Source organism: Battus philenor, unplaced genomic scaffold (genome assembly GCF_028537555.1).
Source record: "Battus philenor isolate CCGP_79_NKW_IND1 unplaced genomic scaffold, ilBatPhil1.0.hap1 SCAF_13, whole genome shotgun sequence".
Classification (NCBI taxonomy): Eukaryota; Metazoa; Arthropoda; class Insecta; order Lepidoptera; family Papilionidae; genus Battus; species Battus philenor.
In genome coordinates this window covers 7,194,214-7,209,514 of record NW_027181675.1, presented here as the reverse complement: position 1 = coordinate 7,209,514, position 15,301 = coordinate 7,194,214, and the positions used below count along the sequence as shown (strand labels likewise).

At 31.7% G+C, this 15,301-nt stretch overlaps 1 protein-coding gene across 1 annotated transcript in view; it reads left to right on the top strand.

Moving 5' to 3' along the window:
• Positions 1-6,474: 6,474 nt before the first annotated feature.
• The window catches only part of chas (chascon), a 102,281-nt gene continuing 93,454 nt past the window's right edge, over positions 6,475-15,301 (top strand). Inside the window, exon 1 of the mRNA XM_068777205.1 lies at positions 6,475-6,700. The gene's annotated coding sequence lies outside the window, so the exon portion shown is untranslated. The remainder of the gene's footprint in view (positions 6,701-15,301) is intronic.

Here is a 15,301-nt window from a genome sequence, read left to right as displayed (position 1 = left end):
GTTAGGTGCGCGTACTTCCAAATTTGCACACAAAGCTTGCCTACGCATGACTCGTAATAACTATTTGTTATACGTATATCAAAACAAAGAATGTATTATTTTGTATGCTAGTAACTTTTCATCTGATAAATTAACATTTATCTTTATTGTTTCTTAACTTGACAAAATCGTCGGATGACTGCATGCAGGCTTTCAACCAGTCCTATAGGAAATTAACGGAGGAGGCCTATGTTCTGCTGTAGATGTGATACCAATGAAATGATGATATTGACGATGATTGTAATAAATATAAATTTTTGTGACTAAATTTATTTTTCCTTCTCACTTTTTGATCATTAACAAATTCAGTTTGCTCATTTTTCGTTTACCACTTAGAGGAGCTTAACAAGGTAAGTAAATTACTAAGTTAACTAAATAAGTCAACTGGGCTGGTAGAGGTCCCTAAGCTCTTAGATAACTTAGGCAGAAGCTCATTGGAGCGCCTTAACGTTACATCTCCCATGAGTCGATCTCAGTTTAGACTGTTACGGAATGCTTAGTGCGTGTACAACGCACTAAGCATTCCAATCCACGACCCGTTGTCATTACCGCGTTAAGGTTTTTTTTTTAAATATAATAAATAGTACTGGAGAACATTAAATGCTGAAATTAAGTTTTGTATTTTTATGTTCCTCATTGCATAATTTTTAGGGTATATTTTAAATATATAAATGAAAAGTAAAATTTAAGAAAAAATTGCATTACACTTACTACTGTTGATTACGTACTATATAATTTTTATAAAAGTGATATTATGTGTTCGAATATTTAGCTAGGAAAAAGTTCATCATAGGCCGAAACCGCTGTACCGCGGGTTAGGAAAGCATACCTATCGCGCGGTACAGTGGTAAATAATTTCATGTTACCTGAAATACACTGCCGATTGTTTGGTCCGTACGGGTAGAAGCGTGGGCAGACCTAGTTCTAATATAATAATCTGCGACTCGTTTAGCCTACGTCCGTTACTTATAAGGCAAACACCTTGAAATTTGATTGCTTTCGTCTTTTAAATCAATTTTCGGGCCGATGCCGGTAGTAAATAGGATCAGCGGATTGATTCATTAGTTTAATTTCCTACGTTTAATCCATATGTAATAATACCATTTCAGTTATGTGCACTGTATTAGAATAAAAAGAAATTAACATATTAACAGTAAAAACAGCCAGAATTCTTGCAAAATTATGGTTTATGGTTGTATGATAACATTTTGATACTACAGTTTTTCTATTTTCTTGAGCATGTATGTAAAATGTTTCGGTTTTTGTGTTAAATTGGAAAATAAGTTTTACTGATTAGGGTTTATTTATTTAGTTTACATATGTATCAACACTTTACAGAAAAAAAATTAAGTATAAAGAGCGGTTTCAATGCAAATTACTTGTTTAGTTGACTTATTTTATTTACATATTTACTATATGATATATAAAGTATATGATGAAGTAATCGAAAGCTGGTAAAAGTAATATACGACATATAATATGCCGTGTATTTAATTATTTACAATAAACCGGTTTACCAAAATGGCGTCAAAATTTTTGTTCATCATTAGGTAGACTAACCAATCCCAGTTTGGTTTTAGAATCAATTAACGTTATAAATTAAATTAAGAAATTAATAAGAAGTATTAAGGACAACCGGTAATAAATCTTTTTAAATTAAATCGTTAATTTTGTTTTTAACACAATTTCGTTATCTGTGGATGTTTAAACGTCACTTTAACATTTCTAAAGCATGTGGTCTAATTTATGAACTACATATATGGTTTGTGCGCTCGTTATATCATTTAGTAAACATTCATTTAATTATTAAACTATAAATATTGTTAAATAAAATTGTGTTACCATTTAAAAGCCTAAAATGTCCGTATGTTTTACTACCAAAATTAATTCAAAAGTATCAATTGCCGCCAGCCATTAATTACATTAAAGAGTTTGGTTCTTAGGTAAAATATTAAATACTAAATTTAATTAGGTCATCATGAAGGTCAAAATTTAGTGTTTTTGATTTTGATAAATATTCCAGTTAAAATATTCAAGGAGTCTTAAACTATGTTCAACATAAGTTCCGGGTTATGTATTAAAAATTATTTTGAAGTCTATAACTTAATATAAAAACTATACGGGTTTGATCGCAAGTCATGTACTTGTGAATGATCTAAAAAGTTGTAATTTTAACGCTTCTTTTTTTTATACTATGAAGCTATTACTAGATTACGGGTGGTAAGCTATCATAGAAATTGGACATTTGTTTAAATAGTAAGAAATTGTTTATGATAGTACTTTCTACAGAAAACTTAAAACATTATAATTGTATGAAGGTAAAACTTACAACATAGTAGTATGTAAATCAATACCAAAATAAAACTGACCGCCATCGAATTGTAATAAAAAAACAGTAAATGGGTTTTGACATTACCATAGACCGGTTTTTAAAGTATTGAACTGGACTCACTAAAATAATGAAATGTTTAGGGTAGGCCCGGGTAAAATGAATAAGCAAGGTAAAGCGGATAAGCTGTTGTTCTAGTTCTCCATAGACAGTTGGCGTCACAAGTGAGGGTCACATGCGTGACATCTTCGCCGACGTCATGACAGTTCCAGCAATAAAATTCACAGCATACTTATGTTATAATTTTTTTTTTCAAAACTGTTAAAGTTAAATATAGTAATAATGTTGAATAAATAATTTGACACGAAGTGCCGTTTCCAAATCAGGACATTGTAGTATTAAATTCTGTCTGATATTTCCAGAAGGGAAGACGTCGTTCGAAGACACTCGATGCAAGCCGCTACTTCTCGGTGTTCTTTGAAATCTATGGGCAAGGTCCAGCTGTGGACGTCTTAAAGCTGAAATGATCATTATTGTTACGGCAGAGTTGGATACCATAACATGAATTTGAAAAATGAATAAGAAAAGTAATGACTTCTAGTGATAGTAATAGAAAGAAATGGCAATTATTACTAGGGCATTTAAAAAAATTATATTTAAATAAAAGTCTAGACTTTTTTAGAAATCATAAATTGTTGTGAAAATACTAAAAATGTCAAAAGTGTGTGACGTGATCATTAGAATTAACAAGAAATGCTAAGGACTGTATTATTAGTGATGTACGAAATCTTTTTAATTATAAATGCGTCTGTAACCGGCTAAATTTTTTTCGAACGTGTAATATTTTGCGTCGAATGTAATTGATTAATAGTCAGAATTAATTTTTTGCAATAACGTTTAATAAAAATTAAGGAAATTCAAAGAAGATTTGGTTAATTAGTTTTGTCATGGTTTTTTATCGTCAGTTGAATAACCGTCAAGATTTTTTGTTATGATTAACAGGAAAATAACGATTATACCTCGTTACGACGTTTATTACAAATATTATGCCTGTTACCACAGTAAAACTTAAATATGTAATGCGTAATGATTATTTTTGCAATGGTTTTAGAAAAAATAATTGTTAACAGTGAATTTTGCTAAAGAGCTCTCCTTTAAAAAGATAGTTTATTGTTCCGACACAGCGCAGCGGTTTGGCAAATTGCCTTTAAGTGTCAGACTGGCCCTAGCCTGCTTCTTCGCAGCGGGCTGAGCATATAGCGCAGAACAACGGCCTCCGGGTTATGGAGTGGAGATCCCGGATTGGTAAGCATATCTTACGTCTTTCCGCGAGGTAGACGGTTTTAAGGTCGTCACAATACGCTGGATGCAGACCGTTTCCCAGTGCAGGAAATGTATGGGGAGGCCTACGTTGAGCAATGGGTGACTTACGGCTGTAATAATGAAAAGACAATTAAAAATGTCACCCATCTAGTTCTTAATATAGAAGTATTGATTACGTGATACTATTTTTTTAATTTTTCATATAAACATTGAAATCAAAATAGCAACCTGTAATAATATTAATATAATATAAGGAAACAGAAAGGTACTCAATCCGGTGAAATTGTAATATGTAGCGGTCCGAGCCGTGGTAGCTTAGGAAGCTATTGGGCTTAGATACGACCTTAAAAGACGTTTTAGGTTTAACACCATCAACGCCTTGCCGTTTCGCACCCAGCAGTGCAAGTCAGGTAAACAAATACGGAGCAATAGAAGTATGTCATATATCTAGTTTACGAATGATTCATAGAATATTGTAGTAAATGAATAAAATTATGATGTGATAATAAATAAGATTAATGTAATTCCTTCCGAGATACCTGTTTATACATGGGCATTTAAATGAAGCGAATAAACACAAACACGGCAGTTCAGACAAGGCCTTCGTATAAAGAATGCAATATAGTCTTTACCTCGCCGCTTTGCCATAGTTAATCAAGGTGTGTTTGCATACCCATTTATATGACTATTAAAGGGTAAGTAAGTGTAATTTAACGACAGTTATTTAATGTTAAACAAAACCTTCACCAACGACTTTTAAAAAAAAATGTTTGTTTGAATCAAATTCTTGGTAATTATTTTTAGTTTATATGTGTTATGTTTCCTGTAGTTTTCCAAATCATTAGTACACTCTTTACGTACTTACAATAAATTTTACATTTTAGATTCTATTGTCACTGGATGCGGGCAACGCAAGACCTATCATCGTAGCGATCCTTGGGGGAAGCCTATAACTTGCAGTTGGCGCCTATTGTCTAATATGATGATGATGATGAATATGAACGAATTCAATGGTGTTAGTTTCTTAAAATTGCCTATTTTTATGTTAAGTGATAGATTTCAAGTTAGTTTTTACTTATTTTGTATATTTAGTATTTAAGCTAAAATTACCGCATTGTAGGGCATATAACATCACCCCGCTGATCTCTGCATTTTAAAGAAACGAAATTTTTATCGTTTTTGGTTCTTACTTTTACCAATCTTTCTCAATACCTTATAAACCTTACGTTTATATATATTACGAATATTTTTTTATAGAAGTGTAGAAGGCATAAAGATATAATTTAGTCATTGGTAAAGTAACAGATAATTTCAATAATACTTTGTGACGTCCTTCAGAAAGCACGTATTGGGGTCAAGTATGTATGAACAAATAGCAGATATGATCATGGAATATCGCGCGCCAGAACCTTAGGAGTCCGGATTATGACATCGTCAGTAATGTTTATGTAAAACCTCGCCCACGCTTCATTGGCATGCATCTGGGGCCCGGTGCGATAAATAAGATCGACCGAGGGCCGGTCCTCCCACCATGGTGCCTCTAGACTAAGCGCCTTGAAAATAATGCAGATAATTAATTGTTATATTAGCCATTTTTTTGTGCTTTAATAACTTGCATAATTTTTAATTTCAATAGCTTACTTTTTAAATTTCCTAGGTACATGTTTTAAAATATATTCATAGCAAAGTTACATAGATGTAGTTGTTACAAAGATTATGCAGGTTTTACAAATCGGTTTGAATTGAGAACTAAAAATAGGTGTTTTATTTTTAAATTATGTATGTATTTATAACATAAGCAAAGGCAATGAAATTAATAAAAATAATGACAATCGAGCAAATTCCTTAGTCTTTCCCAAGTTCAACTACGGATCAGAAAGGTGAACCTTGAAGAAGGCCGATCGTGATCATGAATGCTTTCAAAAAGTGGTGCTGGAGCATATTCCGTGGTCTATAATTTGTACTTACAAGTCCATTTTAACATGACCTCTTAATAAAAACCAAATTTTCTATTAGTGTGCTCGGAATTTTGGATTGTTTCGGTTTTTTAGCCAGTAAGGACATAACTTCAAACAACTGGTGCTGAAAGATCGAAGGGCATGCACGACCAGACCAAATCCGTTTGGCACTTTATACCATAGTTAAAGAGGTTCTTGACGTCAGAGATAGGAATAAGGGAACCAAGCTATTGAAGAGGAAGTTATATCCGTGTCCATGAGGTCACGGCCGTCAGCAAAGAGGATAACGATGCGAGGAGATGGATAAAGAATGTCAATGTCTTGCCAGATAATTTCGCACTTTTGAGCAAATAAGCCGAAATATATTAATTTTTAAAAAACTGCTTGAAATACTTAAAATTTTTTAAATTGTTTCATCAATTTTCATATGGTTGTAATCACGTATACACGTTCAAAGGTTACAAAAATATGAGCAAAATAAAAAAGTTAAAAAGTTATCGTGAAAATATGCAAATTTTAATTCGAAAATAACAAGCCCTTGCCCCGGCGTCGAATCTGCCAATATCAAACCGAGGTACATAGCACAAAACCTGTATTAGAACCGAGAACTGGATTGGGTTGCGTTGAAACCGGCTAATGTAGGTAAATTTTGAGCCGACTCTTTTTCGATTTGACTTGTTGCGAACAAAATAAACATTTAATGCGAAGGTTGCGTCCACGCAGCTTACGCGTTGATCCTCCGACCCCCACTCCTGTACAACATACGCTTGTATTTCCGCGCCTATGTCATATCGTATTCTCTCTGTCCCTCCCGCGACCGCTTGTCTTCGATTGATTATAGACGACGATTTCCCTATCAGTTTTTCAAACTTTTCTGAATGAAAAGTATGCTTAAAGTGTGTAATATACAGTAGTGTTATTGTGTACAGTGTTACGAATTTTTATTCATTTTGTTATCTCGTGGTTTAGTGTTTTGACCACTGCTGTGTTTAAATGTTTATGTAAACAATTCAGTTACACTGGATATAGAGATAAATTTATTTTTTTAGAGGTAAGACATATTTTTATTTGGACAACTAAACCGTAATTAATTTCTTTATTTTATTCAAGCATTTAATTATCAGGATATTTTTTTTTAATTTAATTTATCATAATCGACACAGTTTATTAATAAATAATCTAATATTTTACTCAGTTATTTTAATATTTATTATTTACGTCCATTTTCCGTACCGCTAACTTGGGTGTCTAAACGTATAAGGTTAGCAATGACATAATGAGTATGTAAATAACTTGGATATTTATTCAATGACGCACGTCGCTGTTCAATTCATATTTAACGCTCTTCTGTGATAAAATATTGTCACAGTATGTTGTAGAATCTGTAAAAAGTCCATAAATCAAATACTTAAAAAGGCTTACGATAATGCTTAATAATGGATTTTAAACGTCCATTTTTGTGTTCGATTCTATCAATTAAATATTTTTATTATTCTTTACATGCGGCAGTGTTTTATCGTTCACGTTTGTTTTATATCAATTTTTTGAAGTAGATATGGTCCCTTTTTTATTCAGTTACATATATTTTTTTAAATTATTGTTTAAAAAATTCTTTACATATTTATAGTTATTTTTTAAAAATTTACTGTTTTTAGTTGAACTGTTAATTACATAAATTTGAATAAAAATAACAACTTTATGTTCATATATACGTATGTAATCAGTATTTTTAAAATATGAAATTTAAACTTCATAATGGAATTTCATTTATACTTATTGTCTAGAACTGTCAATATTAGACTATTAGCGGATGAATTATATTATAAGAGTATTTTGTAGAGAGGCACCAAGTGAACTTGAGGTTAAGCAGTCACTGCGGATATGTCACATTCATTTAACATTTCTTGCGCTGATTGGAATCAGGATAAATCTTATTAGGTAAAACTGCCAACCATTCTGTTCGTACGCCGCCCTGCCATAAATAGTCATGACGCTTCTCATCTCGATAAACAACAGAAATAATATTGAATCATTGTTTTAAAATCAAGTTTGCTTCTTAATTTAAATCTTTATAACATTTGTTCACATTTTATTAGTTTTAATTGGTAGTCTAGATGAAAGTTGAACATTTACGGCACGAAATATAAAAAATATTGTTAATTTACCTGTTATTTAAACTCTCGCACGTGCCAATAGCCTCTTTACTTGATTTTAAATATATGATACCGAGATGAAATAAAAAATTAAAATGATCTCATCTTAGTTTTTTGATTATTCCTTTTGAAAGAAACGGAGGCAAGAAATATTTAGCAGAGGCGTTGCAATATTACATTGATGAATAATGACTGACGAGTATTATCTGCGCCCACGTAGATTTAAGAGTTTGTGATAATCATAATTTTTTGCTTTAAGTATTTGGGTAAAAGATAAAAATTAAATAACGATTAATTAACCTACTCTTAAATAAATTGCGTATATTTTTTTGAATTGAGGAACCTAAGAGAATGAAACTATTTTCTTTCTCACATTTCTTTCTTCGAGCATTTAATACAATTAATTAAACGGTTCTTAATCTGACCTGTATTCGAGAACCTAAAAAAGCGGCGACGGACTGAGCTCACTCTGTGTTTGGCACTAATCGGTGTAACATAACTCCTGAAGATGCCCCGTGGAAGGGTGAAACACGTGTTGAGTCATTTGGTGGTGGCGGTTGTGTGATTCGCATTGTTTGCCGCATACGCATTTATCAGCAGGCTGGCGGGCGGTGCATTTCATTGCACGACTACCACTGTATGTGCGGAAGTGGCTAAATATTGGTCCTTTTCTTACTTAGGATGGACTATCGCGAGGTAACGCCTGATTCCATTAAATATATTTAAACATCTTCTTGTCTCGACTTACGGCGCTGATACGTGATTTCCCGCTCTGAACCTGATTGGCAATCTCACATTCGTTCAACGAGCCACGAGATAGAGGAGAATCGTCACGACAGTCACGGACATAGCCCATCAAATTGACAAGTTGAAGTGGTGGAGAGCAAACGCTGTGCAAAACAAAAGGCTGTTGGGCCTTAAAGTTCTGTATTTGAGACCACGGATCAGTAAGTTCAGCGTATGACGTCCACCTACAAGGAGGACAACGATCTTGTTAATGTCGTTTAAAAACAAATAAAAGAGGCCCTTTACAGCCAGTCCTATTGGATATCTCTGGGAAGATTATGTCCCGCTGTGGACACTGTACGCCTGAAGTTATAACGATGAATCAATTGAATGAAGTCAAAATTTTTTCCGTCAGATTCTATAATTAACTTTTGTTAAATTATTAATTATTTATAAATCTTTATAAATTATGCACTATGTATATTCATAACCACTTTTTCAAAATTTTCATTGTGGAATTAAAATAGGGACAAGATGAATTTTAGTGTAACTAAGGCATATACCACAATTAAAAAGGGTGCCCGGTGTTAGTCAATCTAAAACTTGTGCCTATGTAGGGCGTTGAGTATCCGTGTGGGCTTCTTAGTACTAATGGTTTTCTTAGAAATATTGTTCATTCGTACGTATTTTAGTAATTTATCTGGTGGGGAGCCAATTTCATAACATATTTGGTATAGCTTGTATGTATAGTGTTTGTACCTAAATATTTTTAAATGTTCAACACGTAATTCTAAGGGTAATCTCACTATGATCTTTATATGTATAGTATTTTTCTTTTAATCAAGGAATTTTTATACCCACATTTTAACCGACAGTCATGTAAAATATTTGTGGATTAAATTATAAAAATAAAATAAAAATGTTAATAGTTTTGTTTTAATTATTTTTTATCTTTTATATATTACATTTCTTAATTTTTTTCTTATCTAGGTACATAGTAATAATTATAAGATCTCGTAACTAGAGAGCTACTTTAACTTAGGAAGTTCTTACGAAGGAAGGAAATACGCATAAAAACTACCTTTGTACAGCGTTACTAATTTCTCATAACCGTTACACTATTGCGTTAGTGTAATTTTTTTTTCTGCGTTATTACAGGGCGGTTAATTTTGTTAATGAGATTCTTTCGACTAGTTTATGGTGCAATATTTATAATTACAGGATATACTGAATGTTGGTGATAGATAAATAAAAAAAAAAAATAAAAGTTAATGTTATTCGTTGCGATAATTTTTTTTTACACAGAAATTGTCCAGATAACACAACGGCGTAGTGTCAAAAATACTAAAACATTAATAAATTTGATCAAATAATTTATATTTAATGATCTATGTTTACTAAATTAACCTTCAAAGGATTAGGATTCTGAGAACACTTAATAGTAATATTCGTTTGATGAAAAACACTTATATTAATAACCTCTTCCATTATTCATTAATCGCTTACATACGCTTCAATACCCTTATCTTCTTTGACAGGTTTGCGGCCATTTTGTTCTATAAGTATTCTAAATTATACTAACGTTGTCGAAAGCATTAAATGAAAGAAATAAATTAATTTGTCAAATAATTTAAGAAATAACTCGCTAACTTTTATTTAATATTTTTTCCTCAATCACTGAAATACTACAAATTTCATAAAATTATTGTACAAGTGTGAATTATGTATGTATATATATAAATGTGATATAATTCAATAATTTACTTTGTACCGGTATCTTAAAATTAACTTAATTTTCCAGTTACCTAGTCTTAGTTTGTGACAGAGGGAATTCTTATTACAAGGTGTGGCCGTGTCTTATTGACAAAAAACAAGTATTACCATCTAGAAAATCTAAAACACGAATAGGGGCTTGGTTTAACCTCAAAAGTAATTTTCCTGCCTATTGCATCTGCTGACAAACCGACTACTAGCGGTTGGTTCCATTTCGTTTATGATTCTTTTGTGAAACGGTTGAATTTAACGACACGCTTTCTTTGATTGTACTTTGTAACATATAGTTATATTTTTAATTGTTTCAAACGATAAACTATATTATTATTTTTAACTTTTTATGTGTGTTTTAATATGTGTAAAGAAGATACCTGTGCCGAATTAAATTTAAGATGTACATGTATATTTATACAGAAAGATATTTAATAATTATTTTCAATACAACTTTTGAAGCTTAGGTCTTCTGAATATTTTTCCAAACTATTTTGATACATATTTATCTGTTAGTAATTATTGTTAAATTAATTAAGAAAAAAATTAAATAGAGACACTTATAACAGAAGGCATTTTGCGATTTGATTTTGTTTTTGTAATAAAAATAAATAAAGCTAAATAAAAATAACACTATTGTACCCTTGTTTTTAAATATTATTATGAGTTTTAGTGAACTTAAAGAAAAGATTTGAAACTTAACATTTTTTACCTTAATAAAATTTACTACCGAACACATTTCGGTTTCGGGAACCGCAGTAAAAAAGATCATGTTACATGATAGCCATTTAACCTTGTCAATGTTTTTGTAATGCTTCAACTCAAGCGCGGTAAGAATAGATGACATCTAGTTTACGGTTTATTTTTTAGCCGAGTACATACATTAGAGACACGAGTGACTTGTAAAAAACTAATTACATTACACTTGTTACTTTTTTGTTATTTAATAAGTACAAAAAGAATAATGAATAGGTTTCTCAAATGAGTATAACACAATGTTCAACTAAACTTCATTGAGTATTAAAACGCGACAAGGGATAATTTTCAACGAAAATCAAACAATATAATGTTTTCATTTAGAAATTATGTTTATATAAATTACTTGTGAAGTTTTTCTCACACGTCTTATCGTATGGTTTCCTATATACTGTGATGCAGTATACTGTGTAAAGTGCCAACAAATATAACTTTATAATTGCCTTGCTTGCCTGATTTATTATATTCCCGAGTTTAACTCTAAAATTATAAATTAAAGGAGTTAAATACTACAATAGTAGTGCATTACACCAAGAGCTCATGAACCATATCGTATGTTATTTCTACTAATAATAATTATAAATAAATTATTATAATATCAGTTAGTGAGCGAGGCTGACGACGAAAATGCACAGGATATTCCTCGTTTGTTAGTATCTGTCGTTACATATATTTAATCAATTCCTGGTAACGAATTGCTACGTCTTAGTCATTAAAAGTAATAGTGTATGAACAATGATCTTTATCGTACTCGTCATATGTATGTATATTTACCGCAGAAGGCTCTTGCTTGCTTGTCTTCTATACACTCTTCTCTAAATAAATAAAATCACTGTAAATCTTGAAAATCACTGTCCCTTGATATTCATGTTTGAAGACAATGAATTTGCAAGCTCAAATTGTTCTATTGGTAAAATATGGAGAAGACCTGTCTTGCAGTGGATGTCCTTTTGCTAAAAAGATGGTAATGACGATGAAATCACAGTTTTCATTTTGTGAAGGAATTATGCCCAAAATTTCTCATGATCCTCTCGATTTAAACCTCATGGACGTCTTGTCACGCTTATTATGAATAACAGGAACGCTATTACTAATGTATTTTTAACGTCTCAACCCCGTCAAGATGTAATAAAGTTTTTGAGAAATTAACTTGCCAGAATTATTTAGATTTTAACTGCTTCCTATAATATATTCGTATTTTGCCAAGGAAAGTAAAAAAGATTTTAAACTACAACTCGTCAACATTCCGTCATGTTCTAGCGAAGCGTCGTGCCGCGTACAATTCGAATAGACAACAATCTGAATATTGTTTTCCATAATTCATCACAATCCATTTTGTTATTCGCATCACGCGTGTATGGCGTCGGCTTTAACACGCATCACACGAACAAAGCATCGAAGGCTGACGGCGAGGCGGGTCGAAATGCGATTCGCAAAATACGTGGCATCGGCACGTACCGATTCACGCGAGGGTCAATGTCGTCCTTAATTTAAATTCAGATTGGACCTGATTTAAATTTTATGCGGATAAAATTTGGTCATTATATCCTTAATACAAGGCAGCCAAGTAAGTTATGATTAAGTATCGATGATAATAGTAGGGACTTGTTCATGTTTGCTGCATTTATATTTTTTAATAATACGTCACTAATTATTTACTCGGGACTTCTGTGACCACAGGAAGCAAGGTGTACGTTAAAAGATTAAAATAATTAGCGGATCTGTTTTAGGTTAATTATTGCATAGGTCCAATAATGATTAAGAACAAAATCAGTAATATAAGCAACCGGAAAATGTTTCAAGGCGTAGTTGAATAGAAGATAAAAACTAATAAAATGTTTAATACAATGTTGTAAAAGTTTGAGTATTATGGTGCCTACAAAACGGGAACTTTTTTTTGAGTTATACGAGAGGAGCAAGCAAAAATTGAACCGAGTGTCAACTTGTAAATTATTTATACTTCAAAATAGTCTTTTTGTCACCTTTTTTCAGGGGAAGATGAATAAATAAAACTTAAAATTGCAAGGACGGCTATACAGGCATCTAACACGAGTATCGATAATTCCAAAATGACCAGGCAAAACATTTTGTCCTTCAGAAGATTTACAAAGAATTATGTTTACAAATATAAAAATAGTTTGTAGCATATTATTTTAAAACTGACTTACTCGCTTATTCTCAAGAGCTTCAAGTAGTAATGAAAAGCTATGTCATATTTTTAATATAATTGTTAATCTCAATAAATCAGGCAGCGTTAGGTCTTATAATTGTAATGCATCTACCTTAGATGACTAATCCATTTAAACGTATACAAAAAAAAACATTAACGAAGTTACGTGGAAATGTTTAACTATATTCACGAGGTAACATTTAAAAGCTCAGAGTGTTGCACTTGACCGAGTTGTCAGGACGCAGGTGAGTGACATCAGACGAATAAATAAACTACAACAAAGGACGTGTGAATTCGGTAAATTAGGAATTTCCTTTTGTTCGGCCGTTTAGTTTAGACATTGATTGGGTATCCCATATGTTTACTTAATAAAGTTTTTTTTATTAAATAAACATTTGCGGTTTAAAACATAGTAGGTGTTTTTATTAATGTTTTACGGTTTTCCGTTAAAGTCGGCTATTATAACGATTCTTTTTCTGATGTGAAAACAACTATCAGAAGAAACGGACAAGTTAATCTTTTATGTAATGGATGAATAAACGGCTATAACATTTTGAATCGGAGCAAGGTACGTTTTGACACAATACGTTTTTAATAACTATTGATTATTCGAATTCCATTCTTCAAAGTTCAAAGAAATATCTCACACTTCAAACTTATTTATGTTTTTACCTGTTCATTTGTTTTAGGAAAACATACATATCATACATTAATTTTCCGTCCAATTGAATAAAAAGTTTAAAATACAATTAAGATTTAAAATACATATAACGAAAACAACACACTTTTTGTACCATAGTAGGATAGATTGTATGTTATGTTCACGTGTAGGGGATGTAAGATATTTAATATGTCGGATGAGATACCTTGTGTTAGTATGAATGACAATGTATTTACAAAATGCGTCACGTTAATGATTGCACGTAAGTGTATGAATCATAGCAACGATTCCATGGATGATGGCTGCCATTGCATATGTTGCAACATGTAATAATTTGTTTAAGAAAAGAGGCAACTCAAAACAGAGTTACGTGATTTTATTAATCCACAAATTCTTTTGTAACATAATGTTGTTAGAACTGTAATTTTTTTGTTGTTGTACTAATTAAAATATTTGAATACACCACTTTCAAATGAGTGGTTCTATTGTGAACAAAAATCATTAATTTCTTTCTATTCAAGAAAGATTTCCCACGGAGATTGCGTATACAACCAAAATGGTTGACCCGCGGCATTTATATTTTGCTCTATAATTGTGAACTCTTAGTCTTAGCGACGATTCTACATAAAGTAGTTTGTAAATGAATACAAAAGGATTAACCGACAGGTCGTAATGTTTGCGCAATCACGTGTTAGGATGTGCCATATACTTTCACATTAACATGACACCGTAAATTCGTTAAGCTCCCTTCACGATCATACAATTCGGAAAACGAGCGTTTTAAAGGACGACGTTTCAAAGTTGTTTGTAATTATCTAGTTAATACTGTTAACGCAACGAAAGCAAGCTTTGGTGTTGCAGCAATTCTTAATAAGCATGAAGCAACTTTGTAAGCAGTTGTTGGTTTATTAGAGAAAAATTTAAATAAATTTCCAGTGTCGATTAACAAACGTAATTTGGTTTTAAGTTTGTAACATATTTCTCAATGGTCTCCATTATTGGGCGTGGAAGGAAATTGAGTTCCCAAATTCGTAATAGAAGTTGTAGTAGAAGTCGTAAAAATTCACTACTACGGTGTAGTTGTGAGAGCGCCAACGGTTATAAATATTTATTATCTTTTTATGAGAGCATTGACTTTATGTAATTAACTCTATAATTTAATTTTAAATTAGAACATGAACAAAAACTAATGTACCTCGATTAATGTTTTTATATCGACTGTGCTTAAATTTCACATAAAAAGTACATAGAGTGATTTACAACAATTTAGGCTTGTTTTTATGTTGGCACTTGGGCTTCATCATAAAAAGATTGAATTAAAAATCTAACCTTTAACTACAGATGAACACGACTTTAACCAACAATAAAACAATTTTAAGAATCTTTACTTTACCTTATTGGAGGTAAACAGTAACAAAAGGT